The following is a 23,719-nucleotide window of genomic DNA, read 5'->3' as shown; positions in this document are numbered from 1 at the left end:
TATTAATATAATTACCTTGGTAAAAATAAAAATAGACACAATTGAGACAATAGTACATTAAGAATATAGAGCTATACAATTAATCTGGAGCCAATCATTTGATCTTTGATTGAAATGTGGATACAAATGTAAAAAGAAAAAAGATATATGCACAGAAATAACAAGATCTGTTTCGGAAACTTGAATTTCTTTTTATTTTAGGAGTATTTTCTTATGAGAAAAACTTTTTTTTTATCTCATTGCTTTCTAAGAAAAACAATTGAGATAATAAAGCGATCTCTTTGGGAATTCACTTTTCTTCTCTGATGTTGATGATGGAATCTGTATTTCTCTGTGTTATGTGCTTTAAGATTGACATCATAAAACAAGCAAGGTCTCTCTCTGTTGTCATGACTACAGGTGGCATCACTCCAGTTACCCAGAAGCCCTTGAAAAGACGAGAGATGCCCTTTTGAGATGACTGACACTGGAACAAACTTCATATCTGGTGAGTGTGTCAGTTCACCATAAGACATTTCCTCTCTCTCTCTCACTTCGTTTCTCAAACCACTGCAGATCATGGTGAACGGAAACATCTGTTGCCAGGTCTCCTGTCACCAGAATTCATCGAAATAATATATTGATGCATGCAGACAGAAGAAACAACACTGTATGGTTTCTAACACACACACACACACACACACACACACACACACACACACACACACACACACACACACACACACGGTTAGAGATGATCTCATCCTGTGACAATAGAAAACACGGCAGAAAACATATCAACTATGTGGCCAAAACATTTGTGAAATAATTCACCCAAAATAAAAATCCAGCCATCCTTTACTCTTCCATATGCTGTTTGAAACCATATGTTTTTTCTTCGATGCAACACAAATCAAGCTGTTCAGCAGAAATTTCATGTTGCTCATTCTGTGCAATGAAAGTGAATAAAGATGGTCAATCCTGCTCTTTTATTAGTTAATATTAGCAACAGAAAAATGGCTACAGATGATTTTTAATATTGTGCACAAGTCGTATGGACATTTGCATATAACTTTTATAGTGCGTATTGTCATTTTATTTCAAGAAACCAGAAGATCAAAAGGCATCAGAAGTTTCATTACAACCTAATTTTTTGTTTAAATATGCAAATGTTGCATTATTTAATTAAATATGCACTAATTTGTATATTTACATAAGGTTTTCACAGAAGGGATTTTAGATTTCTCTTTTTACTGATTGACTGCATGCTACATAAATCATAAAATATTGTCAACAGAAAGAAAAATGTTAACAAAAAAATAGGAATTAAAATAAATATGAACAAACCCTTCTATAAAATCCTTCAGAATATAGAAAGGGATAAAACCACTAAGTTTGGTGTATGTAAGTGCTGCTGAAGTGAAGAAACAAACTCATTTTGAGAAAATGTTCTGTAATGATATAGTGTAATTGAAATATACAGACGCAAATAGAGAAAGTGCAAAAATAAAGCTACATGAATGATATTTGAACAAACCCTTCTATAAAAACATTCAGAATATAGACAGGAATAAAACTGATACATTTTGTGTTTGTAAGTGCTGCTGAATTGGACAAACAAATTCATTTTGAGAAAACTGCCTTTAAAGATATATACTGTAATTGAAATACAGACACAAATAGATAAAGTGCAATAATAAAACCATACGAATGATAAATGAACAAACCCTTTTATCAAAACCTTCAGAATATAGAAATGAAAAAACTTCTATGTTTGGTGTATATTAGTGCTGCAAAAGTGGGGAAACAAACGTATTTTCAGAAAATGTTCTATAACGATATGTATTGTAATTGAAATCCGTAGAAGCAAATAGATAAAGTACAAAAATAAAGCCATGCGAGTGGTATATGAACAAACCCTTCTATAAAAACATTTGGAACATAGAAGGGAATAAAACTGTTAAGTTTGGTGTATGTAAGTGCTGCTGAATTGGAGAAACAAACTTGTTTTGACAAAACATCCTTTAAAAATATATACTACAATTGAAACACATATTGAATAATAAAACCATGTGAATGATATATGAACAAACCCTTCATTAAAAACATTTAGAATATAGAAAGAAATAAAACAGCAAAGTTTGGTGTATATAAGTGCTGCTGAATTGGTGAAACAACCTCCTTTTGAGAAAACAGCCTTCAAAGAAATGTGAAATACAGAAACAAAGATAAAGTCCAAAAATAAAGCCATGCGAAAGACATACAAACAAATCCTTCTATAAAATCATCAAGAGTATAGAAAGGAATAAAACTGCAAAGAAACAAACTCATTTTGAGAAAACAATGTTTTGTAATTGAAATCTAGATGCAAACCAATGAAGTCCAAAAATAAAGCCATGCGAATGATATACAAACAAACCCTTCTTTAAAAACATGCAAAATATTGACAGGAATGAAAAACTGATACATTTCAAGTGTTTGAAGGTGCTGGTGAAAATGAGGAACAAACTCATTTTGAGAAAATGTTCTGTAACTTTGTAGTGTAATTGAAATCTATAGATGCAAATAGATAAAGTCCAAAAAGAAAGCCATGCAAATGATATATGAACAAACCCTTCTATGAAAGTATTTAGAATATTAAAAGGAATAAAACTGCTAAGTTTGGTGTATATAAGTGCTGCAGAATTGGAGAAACAAACTCATTTTGAGAAAAGGTTCTAAAACAATGTGTTTTGTAATTGAAATCTATAGATGCAAATATATAAAGTACAAAAATAAGCCATGTGAGTGATATATGAACAAACCCTTTTATAAAAACATTTAGAATATAGAAAGAAATAAAACTGCTAAGTTTGGTGTATATAAGTGGTGCTTAAGTGGAGAAACAAACTTATTTTGCAAAATTGCTCTAAAACGATATTTTTTGTAATTGAAATCGATAGATGCAAACCGATAAATTCCAAAAATAAAGCCATGCAAATGATATACAAACAAACCCTTCTATAAAAATAACATGCAAAATATTGACAGGAATACAACTGATAAGTTTTGTGTAAGTGATGCTGAATTAGACAAAAACAAAACAGCCTTAAAAGATATACTGTAATTGAAATACAGATATAAATAGATAAAGGGCGATAATAAAAACCATGCAAATGATATATGAACAAACCCTTCTATAAAAACGTTCAGAATATAGAAATGAATAAAACTGCTAAGTTTGGTGTATATAAGTGCTGCTGAAGTGGAGAAAAATCTCTTTTAATATATATATAGTAACTGAACTCTAATCCACAGATGCAAATAGTTAAAGTCCAAAAGTAAAGCCATACGAATGATATAGAAACAAACCCTTCTTTAAAAACATTCAGAATATATACAGGAATAAAACTGTAAAATTTGGTGTACCTAAGTGCTGCTGAAGTGGAGAAAAATCTCTTTTTAAGACATATAGTAATTGAACTCTACAGACGAAAATAGAACATGCAAAAAATATAAACACCTAAAAGTGTATTTTGAATGTTTTCATTCCACTAGTCTGTGACATATAATTTAAAGTAAAATAGCCCAAGATCTCAAAATTGACCAAAATTGTCAAATAGTTTCTTGGACCTGTTATTAGTATGAATAACAGGGTGCAACTTGGTTGTTTGTAAAAATTGTCTTAACAGTGATTTTTGAGTGTTTCATTTTCGTTGCATGCAAAAGAGCAGCATAAGCATTTCATTTTGTGTTGCACAGTAGAAAAGAAACATCAGGGTGTGTAAACGATCACCGATTGCTTGCACAGTTCCTTTAAGAACCTGACAGCCTGTACTATATGTACTACAGCAGATCCCTCATCCACACTAATTACATTCCAGCAGTTCAGTGTGTTCGTGTAGAGAGGGCCGGCGGCCAGACAGCAGTCTGATGTTTTCCTGTAAACTCTGTGCGGTGGTTTCTGTGGTCTATAGCAAAGAGCAGAAGAGTCGGACAGATGGAGGTTGAAAGCTGTGACATCATATCTGACCTGCTTACCATCTCTAATGCCTTACACGCCTTTAACTGCAGGACTAATCGCTCAGCCACAGAGTTTCAAGCTCCAAGTCCTTGCGTTGCTTGAAAATCTAAAAATCAGGGTGCAATTTAACGTATTTGGCAAGATTGCTGAGGTGAAGCCTGCATGATACTTAAAAGTTTATTGTTTAATTATGAAATCTAAGTGCAATATTAAAATCATGCAAACGATATATGAACAAACCCTTCTATAAAAACCTTCAGAATACAGAAATAAATACAACTTTTAAGTTTGGTGTATATAAGTGTTCTCTCCTTTTGAAAAAACAGCCTTTAAAATGTATGATATTATGCTATTATATGCAATTGAATTAAAAACGTAAATAGATAACATGGAATAATAAAATCATGCGAATGATATATGAAACATGCAGAATATTGACAGAAATAAAACTGATACATTTTGTGTTTATAGGTGCTGGTGAAATGGAGAAACAAACTCATTTTGAGAAAATATTCAGTTAAAAAGTTTAGTTGTTTGCCATTTCTTTGTCTTTGTTTGTGCTACTTACTAGCAATTTCTGAGTAAACATTGTTTTTACACTTTTTTTTTCTTGTATTTGACATTTATTTAACATTTTTACATTTAACATTTCTTGCAAAATATCCCTATATCCACACATTTCAACTAGATTGAGAGCACAGAGAAACTTGATTAGATTTTTTTGGCTTGATTCTCTGGTTGGTGAATATTTATTTGCAGAATAATGAGAAATGTAGTTTCTCAATAGAAATTCTACTGTTAAGCACAACTATTTATTAAAAAGTTGAAATAGTGCAGACTAATGGCTTCAACTGAAGCATATATTATTAATTAACAGCCTTGTAGCTCACAGCAATTCTGTCTTTAAAGGTTAAAAATGTATTTCTGAGTTTTTCAGATTTACTAGTAGTTTTGTACAGTATTTTAAAGTGTACTATAACAGTGCAAGTCAAACCTCTTGGTTAAGCATGTTTTGAGTTTACTATAGTAGTGTAATGTTCCTCTCATCTAGTTTTAACAGTATGTGCTGAGTTTAGTAACACATTATATTTCAGATTTACTAGTAGTTTTCTACAGCATTAGTCAAGTTTACTATAACCTTGACTTAAGTCAAGTATCTGTCATTTTCTTTCAGCAGTATGTTAAGTTTAGTGATGCATTATCTTTTGAGTTTACTAGTAGTTTTGTAGTAATAGTAATTGGTAGTAACTAGTAGTTTCTTAGTAAAGGATGTTTCGAGTTCAGTAGTAGTCTACTAGTGTTTACTAGTACAGTATCCTTCATTTTGCTGCCATAAGTTTATCATTCAGGTTTATTAGTAGTTTACTATAAGTTACTATAACCTTATACGTCAAGTTTACTGGTAGAGTAGTCTTTGCGTTGGTAGAAAATCTAAAAATCAGGGTGCAATTTAACTTGAAACTTAACTTGAAGCCTGCATTCAATATTTACTTTTAAATTGAATGTTTCTTTATGAAATCATGTTTAGTTATTTGCCTTTTCTTTGTAATTGTTTGTGCCATTTACTAACATTTTTTTCTTGTATTTAACATTTTAACATTTAACATTTCTTGCAAAATATCCATGTATATACACACATTTTAAGTAGATTGAGAGTTTAGAGAAACTTAATCAGTTCTTTTGGCTTGATTTACTTGATGATTCTCTGATTGGTGGAGATTTCCATGCAGAATCATGTAGTTTCTCAATAGAAATTCTACTGTTAAGCATAACTATTTATTAAAAAGTTGAAATAATGCAGACTAATGGCTTCAACTGAAGCATATATTATTAACAACCTTGTAGCTCACAGTAATTCTGTCTTTGAAGCTTTATAAGTTATCATTAAAAATGTATTTCTGTATAAAATGTATTAGATTTTTGCTTCCTTACTCTGTAGTGTTAATGTTAAACACAGAACCAGCGGATGTTTGATTGGTTGCTGAACAACCTCTCAACCAATGGCAGGCATTGATTAGCTAGTCCAGCCGCTGTGTTTGACCAATCAGAAATCCACTGGGGTCGCTTCTACAGGATCCAATTAAAGCAAATTTACAGCAGACGTGACAAAGCTTGTCAAATCCAGACTGCGTCCCCGAGGATCCTGAGATCCACTTTAAGATGGGGATTCATCCTCCTCCTCCAGCAGATATTACACTCCATCAAATAAGCTTCATCAATAAAAGATCTAGAGGTGCTTTTACTTTGGCAAAATGTGTTGCATTAGCCTTTTATAGATCGGCAGGTCGTCTTTATCTTGTGATATCAGCGATTGTGGCTAATGCTTTCAAAGCAGCCGTAATGTAAAGCGCCGCTCTCATCTGCCGGAGGATGATGTTTAAGCAGACAGACGTTTGTTACTTCCCGCACCAATCATGAAGTATTCATTACCGGCTTCAAGGCATAACAGCTTATTGTATTATTCATGGCGAAAGCTCACGGGTTTATTCTGTAGAAAACTGCGGCTTATGCCCTCATCAAGGTGATGGAGACAATCATGTATGTGCATTCATATTCAGCTTCATTAATAGATGCCAGACACATGCAGAATTTAAACACCAGTGGTTTATAGTTTAGGGGTTTAAAGATGACTGGCAGTAAAATATATGTTTTTGGTTCACTAGTAGTTTACTGCAGCAGTGTAATTTATGTTAAACTTCTTAAACTGTTAAACTCACTTGCTGACATGTTTGTTTCAGTAGTTCGTTCTGTAGATTTTTGCAGTATTAATTAAGTTGACTATACTGGTAAATTAGTACTAGTAGTCTACTTTCTACACTCTTAAAAATAAAGGTGCTTTACAATGCCATTGAATAACCTTTTTTTTTTGTCTAAATGGTTCCATAAAGAACCTTTCTGTTTCACATAAGGATCTTTGTGGCGAAAGAAGGTTCTTTGGATTCTAAAAAGGTAAGAAAGAGATGGTTCTTTAAAGAACCTTTGACTGCATGGTTCTTTGTGGGACCAAAAATGGTTCCTCTATGGCATTGCTTGAAGAACCTTTTAAAGCACCTTTATTTTTAAGAGTGTACTACCAGTCAATTTTTTGGAAACTGAATAAATAAGCTTTCCACCGATGTATGGTTTGTTAGGATTATAATTTTGACCCATACACTCTTGATATGAGTCAAAATTATAGACTTTTTTTTAATGCCAAAAATCATTAGGATATGGAGTAAAGATATTTTGTAATTCCCCCCTACATTTGATTAGTAATATGCATGGCTAAGAACTTCATTTTTGGACAACTTTAAAGGCAATTTTCTCAATATTTGGTGTTTTTGCAACCTCAGATTCCAGAATTTTAAATAGTTGTATCTCGGCCAAATATTGTCCTATCCTAACAAACCATACATCGATGGAAAGCTTATTTATTCAGTTTCCAAAAATTGATGTGGTAGTGCACTCTTAAAAATAAAGGTGCTTTAAAAGGCTTTTCAAGTGATGCCATAGAGGAAACATTCTTGGTTCCACAAAGAACCATTCAGTCAAAGGTTCTTTAAAGAACCATCTCTTTCATACCTTTTTATTATCTGAAGAAGCTTCTTTCACCACAAAGAACATTTTGGAAAACAGAAAGGTTCTTTATGGAACCATTTAGACAAAAAATGTTCTTCTATGGCATTGTAAAGCACCTTTAATTTTATAAGTAAAGATCATGTTCCATGAAGATATTTTGTAAGTTTCCTTTCCTACTTTTGATTAGTAATATGCATGGCTAAGAACTGCATTTTAAGACAACTTTAAACGCAATTCAACTATTTTCAAATAGTTGTATCTCTGCCAAAATATTGTCCTATCCTAACAAACCATACATCAATTATATGTTCAATTTAAAAAAAAAATGACTGTTATGACTTGTAAAATATCTGTTGTTTTGTTTTGATCATATTGGTCTTACATTTTTCAGGTTTACTAGTAGTTTTGTACAGTGTTTAACATTTACTAAAGACAATATTTGACTTTTCTATTTGTTGACATGACATTGTTAGATTCAGATGGTAAATATCATATATTATGTTGGGTGTCAATCTTAAAACCATCATATTTAAAAACATGCTATTAATCATATTAATAATACAATTTGTTGTTACTACTGTAAATCTATATTAAAATACTATGGGATCTCTTTCAATGCTTTCAGAATCTTTATATTTTAAAATAATTTTGCTTCTGTATTTTAAAATATATGTTTTATTTTAACATATTTTAATGACAAACAAAAATAATTATTTTATTTATCAAAATAAGCATAAAATAGTACAAACTTGTACAATGTATTAATACATTTATAAGTTTTTTAAACAAAATAAATGATTATTTTGGTATGATTTATTTTCACACAAATTTCACACTCAAATGTCAGTTTTATTTTGACTAATTTTGATTATTAGTATGGTTGCAATGGATCATTAAAGCTCAGCAGCAAAGACACTGGTTAATAAAATGGGAATAAATACATAAAGGATATTTGTATTACTTAACATATTTAATTTTTGCATGTTTGCATTATGTTGAGTTTTGTTTTTATTCATTTTGAGGAATACTTTCATTTTTGCATGTTCACATTTATTCTAGAACTAAAGTAACATCTTACTCATAATTTCTGTGAACATTGGGGAAAGGAGAGCTTTTAATCAATAAACAGGGGAAAAGTAACTGGTGTTACTTATTTGGAAAAGTAACCTTAGATATTTTCTTGTCAATTTAAAAGTAATGCATTACTACACTGTAAAAAGTTTTCACCAGATTCAACTTAAAAACCTAAGTTCAGCAGCTGCCTTAAGATTTTAAGTTAAATCAGCTTTAAACTACAAATCATTTTAACATATTACAATACAAATGAGTTGATATAACTTGTGAGTTTAAATGACTTAAGTAGATTTAACTTAAAATCTTAAGGCAGCTGCTAAACTAATTTTTTTAAGTTGAAACTGGTGAACACTTTTTAAGTTAAATCAGCTTAAAACTACAAGTAATTTTAACTTATTACAATACAAATGAGTTGATATAACTTGTGAGTTTAAATTACTTAAGTTGATTTAACTTAAAATCTTAAGGCAGCTGCTAAACTAATTTTTTTTAAGTTGAAACTGGTGAACACTTTTTAAGTTAAATCAGCTTAAAACTACAAGTAATTTTAACTTATTACAATACAAATGAGTTGATATAACTTGTGAGTTTAAATTACTTAAGTTGATTTAACTTAAAATCTTAAGGCAGCTGCTAAACTAATTTTTTTTAAGTTGAAACTGGTGAACACTTTTTAAGTTAAATCAGCTTAAAACTACAAGTAATTTTAACTTATTACAATACAAATGAGTTGATATAACTTGTGAGTTTAAATTACTTAAGTTGATTTAACTTAAAATCTTAAGGCAGCTGCTAAACTAAATTTTTTTAAGTTGAAACTGGTGAACACTTTTTAAGTTAAATCAGCTTAAAACTACAAGTCATTTTAACTTATTACAATAAAAATGAGTTCATATAACTTGTGAGTTCAAATGACAAGTAGATTTAACTTAAAATCTTAAGGCAGCTGCTAAACTAATTTTTTTTAAGTTGAAACTGGTGAACACTTTTTAAGTTAAATCAGCTTAAAACTACAAGTAATTTTAACTTATTACAATACAAATGAGTTCATATAACTTGTGAGTTTAAATGACTTAAGTTGATTTAACTTAAAATCTTAGGGCAGCTGCTAAACTAAATTTTTTTAAGTTGAAACTGGTGAAAACTTTTTACAGTGTAGTTACTTGAAAAAGTAATCTGATTACATAACTCCTGTTACTTGTAATGTGCTAGTATTGGTCAAATTTACTGGTAAACTATTGAGTTCACTAATAATAGTTTAGAGTGATGTTTATTTTTATTATATTATCTACCAATTGTATTATTAATGTTTCAAACATGCATTAGTATTAGTACCGTGTCTGTGTGTGTGTGCACTTGTGACAGATGAGGAAACATCCAGAGACACGCTGCTCTCTCGGAGTGAAGTGCTCAAATCCTCATAAATATGAGCGATCTGGGATTTGATTGATATCGCGGCTAAAAGCTTTCCTGCTGCGCTGCCAAGACTCTAAATCTGAGGGCCATTTTCTTTGTGTCGGGTTTTACTTGCGGTGTTCGGTCCTTTCACTGCAACACTGTGGACATTCGGCTCCATTAGACAGAACAGAAACTAGTAGTTATACAGCCTCTACAAGATAAACAAGATGTATACAGGATTATGCTGCACTCAAAACGATATTGTATTTGAATTGCATATAAAATGTCCATGCACTTGTATTACACAGTAATGGCACCTAATGTGATGCTATCTATCAGTCATATATAAATGAAACCGTTCAGATTTATGTAATCTGTTTTTTTGTTATTATTTACCCCATTAGATCCTATTGGAAGTGCCTTATTTATTACTATTACTATTAAGTTGGCTTGAGATGAGGATAAAACTGGGAAAAATCCCATAGACTTACATTGACGGAATGTTCAAATGATCAACACTATTCAAACTCCAACTATCAAAACTCCCACAATCCTTTGAGACTCAATCAAACTTCCCTTCTATCAACTATATTTATAATCCATTTAAACTCATTCAAACTAACTTGCTAATCATGCTAGAATCATGTTACCAACATGCTAGTAACATGCTTATCATGCTAGAATCATGTTAACAACATGCTAATCATGCTAACAACATGGTAGTAATATGCTATTCATGCCAGAAACATGTTAGTAACTTGCTAATCATACTAGCAGCTTGCTAATCATGTTAGAAACATGCTAGTAACATGCTAGAATCATGCTAACAACATGTTAGTAACATGCTAATCATGCTAACAACATGGTAGTAATATGCTATCCATGCCAGAAACATGTTAGTAACTTGCTAATCATGCTAGAATCATGCTAGAAACATGCTAGAATCATGCTTATCATGCTAGAATCATGTTAACAACATGCTAGTAACATGCTAACCATGCTAACAACATCGTAGTAATATGCTATTCATGCCAGAAACATGTTAGTAACTTGCTAATCATGCTAGCAGCTTGCTAATCATGCTAGAAACATGCTAGTAACATGCTAGAATCATGCTAACAACATGCTAGTAACATGCTAATCATGCTAACAACATGGTAGTAATATGCTATTCATGCCAGAAACATGTTAGTAACTTGCTAATCATACTAGCAGCTTGCTAATCATGCTAGAAACATGCTAGTAACATGCTAGAATCATGCTAACAACATGCTAGTAACATGCTAATCATGCTAACAACATGGTAGTAATATGCTATTCATGCCAGAAACATGTTAGTAAACTTGCTAATCATGTTAGCAGCTTGCTAATCATGCTAAAAACATGCTAGTAACATTTTAGAATCATGCTAACAACATGCTAGTAACTTGCTTATCATTTCAGAATCATGCTAGCAACTTGCTAATCATGCTGTCAACATGTTAGTAACTTGTTAATCATGTTAAAACATACTAGCAACATGCTAATCATGTTAACAACATGCTAGTAAAATGCTAATCATGCTAGAAACATGCTAAAAACATGTTAGTAACATGTTAATCATGCTAGAAAAATGTTAGCAACTTGCTAATCACGTTAGCAACATGCTAGCAAACTTGCTATTCATGTCAACGACATCTTAGTAACTTGTTAATCATGTTAAAAGCATGTTAGCAACATGCTAGTAATTTCTTAATCATGCTAAAACATACTAGCAACTTTCTAATCATGTTAGAAACATGCTAACAAAATACTAATCATGTTAGCAACATAGTAACATGCTAGAAACATACTAACAACATGTTTATGTTAGCAACATATTGGGTAACTTGCTAATAATGCTAACAACTTTCTAGTAACACGCTAATCATGCTAGAAGCAGACTAGCAACATGCTAGTAACTTACTAATCATGCTAGAAACATGCTAACGACTTGCTAATCATTATAACAACATGCTAGTTACTTGTTATTCATGTTAATAACATGTTAACAACATCCTATCAATCTGTCTCTAACAGACTTTATTGCCTTCAAAATATTCAAACCTTAACATTTTAAAACTACTTTAACTTCAAACTATTTCAAACTGAAAACAATTAAATTTAAAACTTTAAAACTTTAAAATTTTCAAACTTTCAGGTCCAGCTTTCTCAAGCCAACTTAAAAAAGCCAAAGTTTGTCTTGACAAACTTTTTTATCTAGTTATTGTTATTCTCCAAAATGAATTGCATTTGCGAGGGCCTAAACATGCTCAAACTCACAAAACTTTGCACACGCCCCAGAAGTGGAGAAAATTTACATTTGATATGGGTTTCAAAAGTGCGTGTGGCAAAATGGCTCGATAGCACCACCTTTACACGTTCAATGGTGTGCGCCTCGAGCTACGCTTAACGTACATGTATGAAAATTGGCACACATATGTAACACACCAATACCTACAAAAAAGTCTCTTGGAGCAAAATCCGAAACGCAACAGGAAGTCCGTTGGTTTTAATTTTCTCAGCAAATTTTGTGTCATTTTTGCCATTTTCAGGCGTCATACTTGAACTCCTCCTAGAGATTTATTCAGATCAACACTAACTTTGGTCAGTCTAATCTTAAGGCCTTTGTGACATTAAATTGTGAAGATCCAGAGTTTTTGTTGGAGGGCGTGTCCATGGTGGCCTGACAAATTTTGATGTTTCGCCATGAAACAGGAAGTTGCTATAACTCAGGCATACAATGTCCAATGTGTGATAACACTCCTGACCTGAAGACATCTACTTGGCCATATTCAGTTATAGTCATACAAAACTGTATAATTGAAATGCATAGGAATTTTATATGCAATTCAAATACATAAATCTTAAATTAAGCCCTAACTGTGCATAACAAGTAGGAGCATTACTGCTTGTACCTGGATATATATAACAGGATTATACAGTTAATCTTGTAAACACGCTTCTCTTGAATATTTGAAATAATTAGCATGACAGTACACACTTAGCCAATCTTTATCACAAAATAAACCCCTTCGGTATGACAAAAGAGATCTTATGCTTTAAAATAATAATAGTATGACTCTGAAGTATCCCTTAAATACAAATATATTATCTCAAAAATACTGAAAGTGTTTTTAAGTCTGTTGTTTGTAGATTTATGTTGGTGAAAGGGCAGCTGGGTAATTCTATTCCTGCATTCGATGCTGTAGTTTATCCGCGGCTGCGGTGGAGGTCTTATCGCTTGTGTGTGTCCACACTCCTTATCTCTGAACGTGAACTGTTCCCATCAAATCTCAAGCGGCCCAGATCCGCTGCTGTATCCATAAACGACCCTTCACATCCTCGCATCACCCAGAGAGCCGAGCACAAGTCCTTCAGATAAAAGCTAAAGTCTCTCACAAGCGCTTTGCGCAGTACATCTGCAGGCCTGAGTGTGTCGAAGCCTTGAGGAGTAACACGTTATTTGGAACGGATTAGGGTGTGTGATATTGACAAAAAATGAGCTCGAAAAGTGGATTATATTTTTCTGAGTGCTGGTATCTTGGCTTCTTATTCTTCATATTCCTTGCATTTGTGTGTTCATAGCACTGATTGACCTTAGATTGATTCCAGGGGCATTTTTGTCTTCATAAGGTTTATTTTTTATAAACTTGTTAAATGAGTGCATCATCTTTTATGTTTTTTTACATTTTTACATTTTATCAGTTAACTAATTTAGAATAATAAGACTATTTTCTGTTACCAATCAAATTAAAACAAAATAGCAATGAAATGAAAAGTTATATTTTGAATATTTGAATATGAATTTTTTTTTTTTTTTATTAAATACTTATTAAAATTATAAATAGAAATAGATGGCAAGTAAGTGAGTGTTTGAATCATTCAAATAACTGATGTATTATAATAATTAATAAACCATAATTATGAGAGAAAGTCATAATTATGACAAAGTCAATATTTTCACATACTGAGTCATAATTATCAGATAAAATCATAATTATGAGATAAAAAGTCAATATGATCACATACGAAGTCAAATTTATGAGATAACGTCATAGTATGTGATAATATTGACTTATTATCTCATAATTGAGTCAAAATTATGAGATATAGTCATAATTATGAGATATAAAGTCAATATTATCACATACTAAAACAAAATTATAAAGTCATAATTATGAGATAAAGTCAAAATTATGAGATAAAAAGTCAATATCACATTCTAAGCCATAATTTTGAGTTAAAAAAGTCATAATTATGAGATAAAAAGTCAATATTATCACATACTAAGTCATAATTTTGAGATTATAAGTAATTATGAGAAAAAATCATAATTATGAGATGAAGTCAATATTATCACATTCTAAGCCATAGTTTTGACATAAGTCATAATTATGAGATAAAAAAGTTAATATTATCACATACAAAGTCAAAATTATGAGATAAAGTGATAATTATGAGATAAAAGTCAATATTATCACATTCTAAGCCATTATTTTGAGATAAGGTTAATATGAGATAAAAAGTCAATATAACCACATACTAAGTCATAAGTAATTATGAGAAAAAAGTCATAATTATGAGATAAAAAGTTAATATGTTCACATACTAAGTCTAAATTATGAGATAAAGTCATAATTATAAGATAAAAGTCAATATTATCACATTCTAAGCCATGATTTTGACATAAAGGCCCGGTTTCACAGACAGGGTTTAGACTAAGCCAAGATTAGGTCAAAGTTCAGTTAGGACATTTAAGCAATTTTCATAAACGTGGTTAGAATAAAAACATTACTGGTGTGCATCTTGAGACAAAACAAAGGCACTAATATATTTTAGCATCAACCAGTGCAATTTTATTTAATTTTATTTAGGACTAGGCTTAAGCCTTGTCTGTGAAACCGGGGGGGAAAAAGTCATAATAATGAGATAAAAGTCAATATTATCACATACTAAGCCATAGTTTTGAGAGAAAAAAGTAATTATGAGAAAAAGTCATAATTATGAGATACAAAAGTCATAATTATGAGATAAAAAGTCATAATTATAACAAATATTATAAAACGGTTAGTTCCATTCCTCAATTCTGATTGGTCAGCAGCTGTGTCGTATTCATGATACGGCACTGCTATGACCGCTTCACTCAATGGTTTTGTGTATCATTGAACCCCCTTAGCAACCACCCTTAGCAACGGAAACACAGCTGCAGCAGTTAGGGACTACTTTTTACAGCGGAAGGCAGTTAATGATCTTACTTTATGAAAACGTACAACTTAATATACATAAATTAATATATATTTTTGGTTTTAATATTTTTATTGCGTGGCAACCGTTTTATAAAAGCAATAAGGTACTTGAGGGCGTGCTGTATCGTTAATAAATCACGACCGAAGGGGTTGCAACGCCCTTCAGTCGTGATTTATTCACGATACAGCACGGCCTCTCGTACCTTATTGCTTAATTATCAATATTATCACATACTAAGTCAAAATTGAGATAAAGTCATAATTATGAGATAGTCAATATTATCACATACTAAGCCATAATTTTGAAATAAAAAAGTCATAATTATGAGATAAAAAGTCATAATTATGAGATAAAGTCAATATTATCACATACTAAGTCATAATTTAATTCCAGTCTAACTGCATTTTACTAGACTACATAATGCAGTGGAAGTGTGCACTGTCAAACAACTACCAAATTAAGAAAAAATAGGATTTTTAGCTGGATAACAATTGTGTGGATGTCTGTAAGTGTCAGTTTTGACATGTTTATTAATAGTAACTGTCCTAATTATAATATTTGACATGTGTATGTCAAAAACTGCGGTTGCCATGGTGAATTTCTACGAGTTAAACAGAGGTCGGAGGTTTAAAAACAAATGGTTGTGTGCTGCCGTAAATCCAGCTGTCAATCAAATGCACCAGCGGCGAATCACTTCTGTTAGTCTGTTATTAATTGCATCAATCAAACCACATCAAATGTTGAAAATATAGTTTTTAACAGACATAAAGACAGAAGTCATCAGTGTCTGATTAACTCCATTGTAATTTGTGCCCTGATTAGCTGTGTAGCAGAGCTCTTTCTGTCTAGCCCTGTAGGGGTCACAGTTTCAAACACTTTATCTTCATTACAAGACAATCAGAATTAACTAGGCATGAGGAAAATGACTAATTATCACCTGCTGACTTGCTCAGTGTCATTAATCCTCACTTTGATTTGGTGCTGCTGTTGTTCTGTTTTTAAATATGTATATATGTGCGAGGAAAAGCATTTTTTGTTCTCTGAAACATTTACTTTCATATTCCAAATACATGAGCTGTAGTTGCTAGTCAAGCTCTTATATTATGTTGTGGGCATTTTGATTTGTCAGAAATACCGGTTACTATTAAACTATTATAGTTTTTTGTACATTTTGTGACTTTGTCTCATTTAATGTCATAAAATGTCAATTATGAGATAAGTCAAATTAAGATGGATGAATATTATCACATACTAAATAATAATTATGAGATAAAGTCATGATTATGACAAAGTCAATATTATCACATACTGAGTCATTATGAGATCAAAAGTCATAATTATGACGAAGTCAATATTATCAAATACTAAGTCATAATTATTACAGTCAGTATTATAAAATATTAAGTAATAACTATGAGATAAAAAGTCATAATTAGTTCAGTTTTATCAAATACTAAGTAATAATTATGAGGTAAAATTAATTATGACAGTCCATGTTATCACATACTAAATCATAATTAAGATAAACGTCATAATTATGAAATAAAAAGTCAATATTATGAGATAGTCAATTATGACAGTCAATATTATCATATACTAAGCCATATATTTGAGATAAAAAATAATAACTGTGAGATAAAAAAGTCATAATTATGAGATAAAAAGTCAATATTATCACATACTAAGTCATAATTTTGAGATAAAAAAGTTATAATTATGAGATAAAAAGTAAATTATGACAAAGTCAATATTATCACATACTAAGACAAAATTATGAGATAAAGTGATAATTATTAGATAGTCAATATTATCACATACTAAGCCATATATTTGAGATAAAAAATAATAATCGTGAGATAAAAGTCATAATTATGAGATAAAAAGTAAATTATGACAGTCAATATTATCACATACTAAGACAAAATTATGAGAAGTCATTATGAGATAAAAAGTCAATATTATCACATACTAAGCCATAATTTTTAGATAAAAAGTTATAATTATGAGATAAAAAGTAAATTATGACAGTCAATATTATCACATACTAAGACAAAATTATGAGATAAAGTCATAATTATGAGATAGTCAATATTATCACATACTAAGCCATATATTTGAGATAAAAATAATAATTGTGAGATAAAAGTCATAATTATGAGATAAAAAGTAAATTATGACAGTCAATATTATCACATACTAAGACAAAATTATGAGAAGTCATTATGAGATAAAAAGTCAATATTATCACATACTAAGCCATAATTTTGAGATAAAAAAGTAATACTTATGAGATTAAAAGTCATAATTATGAGATAGTCAAAATTATAAAAAGTAAAAGAGATAAAAAGTCAATATTATCACATACACTTAAGTCATAATTGAGATAAAAGTCATAATTATGAGATAAAAATACAATATTATCACATACACAGTCAAATTCATAAAGTTGTAATTATGAGATAAAAAGTCAATATTTTCACATACTAAGTCATAATTGAGATAAAAGTCATAATTATGAGATAAAGTCAATTTTATAACAAAGTCGATATTATTACATACTAAGTCTTAATTTTGAGAAAAAAGTAATAACTATGAGATAAAAAAGTCATAATTATAACAGTCAATATTATCACATACTAAGTCATAATTATGAGATAAAAAGTTATGACATACTAAGGCATAATTATAGTAAAGTACTAATTTACATAAAAAGTCTAAATGATTACATATTCAAAACGTTTATGACAAACTAAAGATTAAGAGATACTAAGTCATAATTATTAGATAAAAAATTCAGAATAGCAAAAGTCTAAATTATGACATACTAATTCATAATTATGAGATAAAATCAATAATTACAGCCATAATTATAAAGTAAGTCATATTTATGAGACAAAAGTCTCATAATTATGATTAAAAAGTCATAATTGACATAAAAAAACAAAATGATTACATATTAAGTCATAATTATGAGACAGTGAAAATGATGACATACAATGACATAAAAATGTAAAATTATGATTATGAAATTATGAGATAAAAGTGTGACATATAAAGTCAAAATAAGATAATGTCATAATTGACTTTTGGTCATAATTGTGACTTTTTATCTCATAATTATGTCTTAGTATCTCATAATTTCAAAACCAATTTGATGTATTTTGCTATTTTCTCAACTACGCTCCGAGCAAATATACGCTTACATTTATGGATGCTGCAGACGCATTTATCCTAAGAAACTTAAGCTGCACTGAAGGTGTACTTAATGCATATTAATGCATAAGAGCGTCCCAAATCAGTCACTTACGCCAGGCTCCTTTCTGCTTAGGCTTTGTATCAGAGCTATTGTGTCCCTAAACTGTCTAAAGATTGGCCTTGAAAAGCCTTTTATTTTAAACATTAATCTTGATAGCAATCAATATTTTACAAGGTCTTGTGATGTGCCACTTATGATATTATCTACAGCATGTCCCTGCAAAATCAAACATGACTGCAGCTGTGAGATGGAGACCCGTGTCTGTATCGCAGGTGAGAGAGACAGCGGTGTGACGGAGGGGTGCAGGTGTGGGATTCCTCTGATGCAAACACACATCAGGTCATGTGACAGGTGGGCTGGCAGGCGGCCATACGAATCCACAGACCGGGCTGATCGCTAACGCCGCAGGGGATTCACTGCACTTTTCATTCTTCAAAACGCCATTGAACAGCTTGATCTTACTTCTAGGAACAGTATAATGGAGAGAAGACGCTCCACTTGTCATACCATTCAGTATAGCAGCTATAGGAATTGGTGTTGTTTATTAATATTTTAAATAAGCTTTTTTTGTATTTTAATTTAATTATTGAATTTAAATATTCTTTATTAGATTTTTAGACTTTTATTTATTTTATTTTTAATAGGTAGATTTTTTTTTGTTTTTTTATAGTTTACTTTTTATTTAATACTTCAGCTTATTTTATTCAGTCATTTTGTTTTCTTTCTTTTTTTAAAAAAACTTTTTTTTTTTTGCCAGATCATCTTTTTAATGTAAAAACACTGATTATTGCTATTGCTATTGTTACTAAATCAGTTTAAAAATACATATTAAATTGATTGAAAGTGACAGTAAAGACATTTATAATGTAACAAAAGATTTCAATTTCAAATAAATGTACATGTCATTTAAATAAATACTTTTTATTTACCGTGTATATATAGTTCATGATTTTTTTTAAATATTTGTATCTACTTTTGTGTTTAACATAAAAAAAACTGTCAAACAGCCCAATGACTATAGTTTTTAAAACATATCTATATAAAAGATAAATATTTTATCTTAAAAAGTTACAATAGTTCTTATTTTATTTTTTTAATTTGATTTAATTTACTATATATATATATATATATATATATATATATATATATATATATATATATACATATATATATATATATATATATATATGTTCATTATTTATTTTAAATATATTTTTTATAATTTTTAATATTTTTTTTACAGAAGGCAGTAGTTTTCATTTCAACATATATAGAAAATTATTGTTATAAATTGTAATAATATATTTTAATTGCATAAATGCAGCTTGGTAAGCAAAGGACACTGATTAAAATGTATGATATTTAAAGGTAAAAAAAAGAAAAAAGTAAGAAATATTAAAAAAAGGTAAAACAATAATAATTTATTTAAAAAATATTTGTACACAAAATATAATTTATATTATATAAAATTACATTTGTCGTAAACAATATTTTGAACTAAAATGAAAATCCTTTATTTTACAAACAAAAAAGCACTGGCTATTGCTTTTTCAAAACAAGTCTAAATATTTTATCTTATTTTTTGTAATATTTTGTTAATATTTTATTTAAAACATTTTTCAAATCATCTGCCTTTAACACTATTGTTTTTTTTTTAAGTTTTAAAGTCTACTTAAAAGATAAATATTTTATCTTTAGAAGAAAATATTTGTGCATTTTATTTATTTTTTCTACTTTTTTTACTTTTTACATTATATAGAATATTTTTATTTTTGTTCAATGTATTTTTTTATATTGATGTTTTTATTTTATTTTTTTTTTACATTTTTACATTTTATATATTTAAATGTATTATATAGTTTCTTCAAATTATTTTTATTTTAATAATTTATTTTAAATGTTTTTTAATTTTATAAAAAAAATATTATCTACTTTTATGTTTAATAGAAAAAAACTGTCAAATAAAAGCCTAAGGAAGTTTAAAAAAATGTTTAAACATTTGATTTATTTTTTTATTTACCATATAAATATATAGATAATATTTTTATTTTAAATATTTTTATCTTCTTATGTTTTAAATATATTATTTATTTTTTTATATTTTATAATTTATTTTTATTTTTTATTTTTTTACAGAAGGCAGTAGTTTTCATTTCAACATTTTGAAATAGAAAACTATTGTTATAAATTGTAATAATATATTTTAATTGCATAAATGCCGCCTTGGTAAGATTAGAATGACATTATCAGGACTGACTTGCCTTTAAGGGACTTTTATTTTGCTCCCCTCCTACATTTTGCCATATAGAGGCACTCTTCAGTGTCAGTTCCCAGTGGATCAAATGAAGTCTGGGCCTTGACTTTTCTCTTTTTGAATAGTCAGTTTGGCTTATGTGAGATTGCATTGAGTTATTTAGGTCATTTGGTTTGTTTCTCACAGTCCAGATGAAGCTCGAGAAAGCCGAAACCCAACATCATTAGAGATGTCTCACTTCTGGGTGTCATTTAACAGGTTTTATTTCACACTATTGCTGAGTCTTGCCGCGGTATTTCATCACGCTGGCGTTAATGCTGACTCTGTACGTTTCGGAGGTGGTCCGGCTCGCTTTCCAAATGTCATGTGCTAACTAACCCAAAACAAATGTGTTAAATGTGTTCAGCGACTCACGGAATGATTACGGTCTCCTTCACCAGCTGTCGACTCCTCCTAATTACAGCTCTGACATCAATGACAGCAGATCTTAGAAAGTGTAGCGCAGGAAATTGCACAAATACAGAACGGGAGGTGGAGCTGCTTTTCTGGATGGATGAACGTCTGCTTATGTGTTACTGATGTAATTCCTGCGGGCTGGAGCGAGCCAGCCAGCGAGCGCCGTGAAAACACTACTTTATATTAGTTACATCACGCTAGTTACTCTTCCATGTGCTTGTCTGATAACCAAACAAATTTGAATTGAACCCTAGTCACATTTTAAGTGCATTATGCAACCTTAAAGAATGTAAATGTAACACGTATAAAATTGCAAAGAACAGCCATCTCATGTGAGACGACCAAGAAACAGTGGTTGTAGCTTTTTTAAAATTAAGGTATTTTGAAGGTTTAAAACACATCTGAATATATATGTGACCCTGGACCACAAAACCAGTCATAAGGTAAAATTTTACAAAACTGAGATGTATACATCATATGAAAGCTCAGTAAATAAGCTTTCCATTGATATATGGTTTGTTAGGATAGGACAATATTTGGCCAAGATACAACTATTTGAATATCTGGAATCTGAGGGTGCAAAAAAATCAAAATACTGAGAAAATCACCTTTAAAATTGTCCAAATTAAGTTCTTAACAATGCATATTACTAATCAAAAATTACATTTTTATATATTTATAGAAGGAATTTCACAAAAAATATTAATGGAACATGATCTTTACTTAATTTCCTAATGATTTTTGGCATAAAAGAAAAATCAATCATTTTGACCCATACTATGTATTTTTGGCTATTGCTACAAATATACCCCAGTGACTTAAGACTGGTTTTGTGGTCCAGGGTCACATATATAAAAAATTAAGTAATATTTTATTTAAAAATATTTTTACAACAAATATAATTTTTCTTACATCAAATTTCATTTGTTGTAAACAGCATTTTGAAGTAAAATGATTCAAGTATTTTTCAAAATTTGTTTTCAAGAAAGGTTTTTAAAATTAGTCTAAATGTTTATCTTTATTATATAAAATGTTTTATTTTTATAGTTTTTATCATTTTCATTTACTTTTTAATTAATTTATTTTTTATAAACAATTTTCAAAATATCTACTTTTGTTTAACAGACATAAAACAATCAAAATATTTGTCAAATATTTTTCAATAATTAAATATTTTGTTTTCAAAATATTTTTGCAACAAATATAATTTATCTTACATAGAACTGTGTTTGTTGTTTACAATATTTTAAAATAAAATGAAAATATTTATTTTACATACATTTTTCAAAAAAATATTTTAAATTTTTTTTGTTTTTTTTATAATTGTTGTTTTTTATAATTTCCATTTTCAATTTGTTTTTAATTTTACGGAAAAAAAATCTATTTTTGTTAAACAGAAACTGACAAAATGACTATTTTTTTTTCTTTTTTTTACTTATCTATATAAAAGAATATAAAAGAAAAATAAAATATGTATATATATATATATATATATATATATATATATATATATATATATTAGGGCTGTCAATCGATTAAATTTTTTAATCACGATTAGCATGGTTGTCATGAGTTAACTCGCGATTAATCACACATTTTTTATCTGTTCTAAATGTACCTTAAATTAATATTTTTAAAAGTTTTTAATACTCTAATCAACATTGGCTTGGACAAATATGGATGCTTTAAGCAAATATGTGTTTATTATTAGTGAAACCATACTCGACATAGAGCATGAAGACTAACTTGTTTCAAATGTCATAGATGTTTCTCAAATAACTTGTTCATGTCTATTCGACACATGGAGAAAAAAGAACATAGAAACACCAGGTTCCCATTACTTCTCTTTCTTTGCACTGAGCGATTTACTTCCACAAGCCTGTTTACATTATTTGCAGCACAGAGCAGCTCACTTCTTCTGAACATGCAATATGTACATTTATTATTACATTTGTTTGCCTCTAGGTGCCCACATACTGTCATTTGATGCAGCCAAGTTCTCAACAAAACTGTTTCCATTGTTTTGATGAAGTATTTTTGTTATCAGACAACCAAAGTGATATGAAATAATAACTGAAAAGAATCCTGAATTATGATCATGATTCAATCGCTGAAAAGAATAATTTACAGGCATCTGGACATAAGTCACTATTCCCTGCATTATTATCGTTGTTTTAACTTCCTGTTTGAATGCCTTCAGGATCCTTTGACTTTTTAGGAGTTTACCCGTTTAAAGTTATGTGATCGAAAAACCTGCTGCTTTTATTTTTTTAAGGTGTTGTTTTCATTATAATGTACTGATTCGAGAGCCTGGTCTCATGAAAATGCGCACTAGCACGATTTTCTGTTTCTATTTGGCGTGCTATTAATAAGCTGAAATTAACTTTGGCGTGCATATGATATGCAATTAAGCATGTGTTTGACGTGCATTTAATACACCGTTTTCGCTTGCATACTCGCATTTGGCTTTACG

At 29.8% G+C, this 23,719-nt stretch overlaps 1 protein-coding gene across 1 annotated transcript in view; it reads left to right on the top strand.

Annotated features, from left to right (window-relative positions):
- The first annotated feature begins 397 nt into the window (after window positions 1-397).
- LOC141285095 (leucine-rich repeat and fibronectin type III domain-containing protein 1) overlaps window positions 398-23,719 on the top strand; it is a 68,535-nt gene continuing 45,213 nt past the window's right edge. The window contains exon 1 of the mRNA XM_073818145.1: window positions 398-487. The gene's annotated coding sequence lies outside the window, so the exon portion shown is untranslated. The remainder of the gene's footprint in view (window positions 488-23,719) is intronic.

The sequence above is a fragment of the Garra rufa genome, chromosome 14 (genome assembly GCF_049309525.1).
Source record: "Garra rufa chromosome 14, GarRuf1.0, whole genome shotgun sequence".
In the NCBI taxonomy this organism is placed as follows: domain Eukaryota; kingdom Metazoa; phylum Chordata; class Actinopteri; order Cypriniformes; family Cyprinidae; genus Garra; species Garra rufa.
The sequence above is the reverse complement of the archived record's forward strand: the minus strand, read 5'-3'. Positions and strand labels throughout refer to the sequence as shown.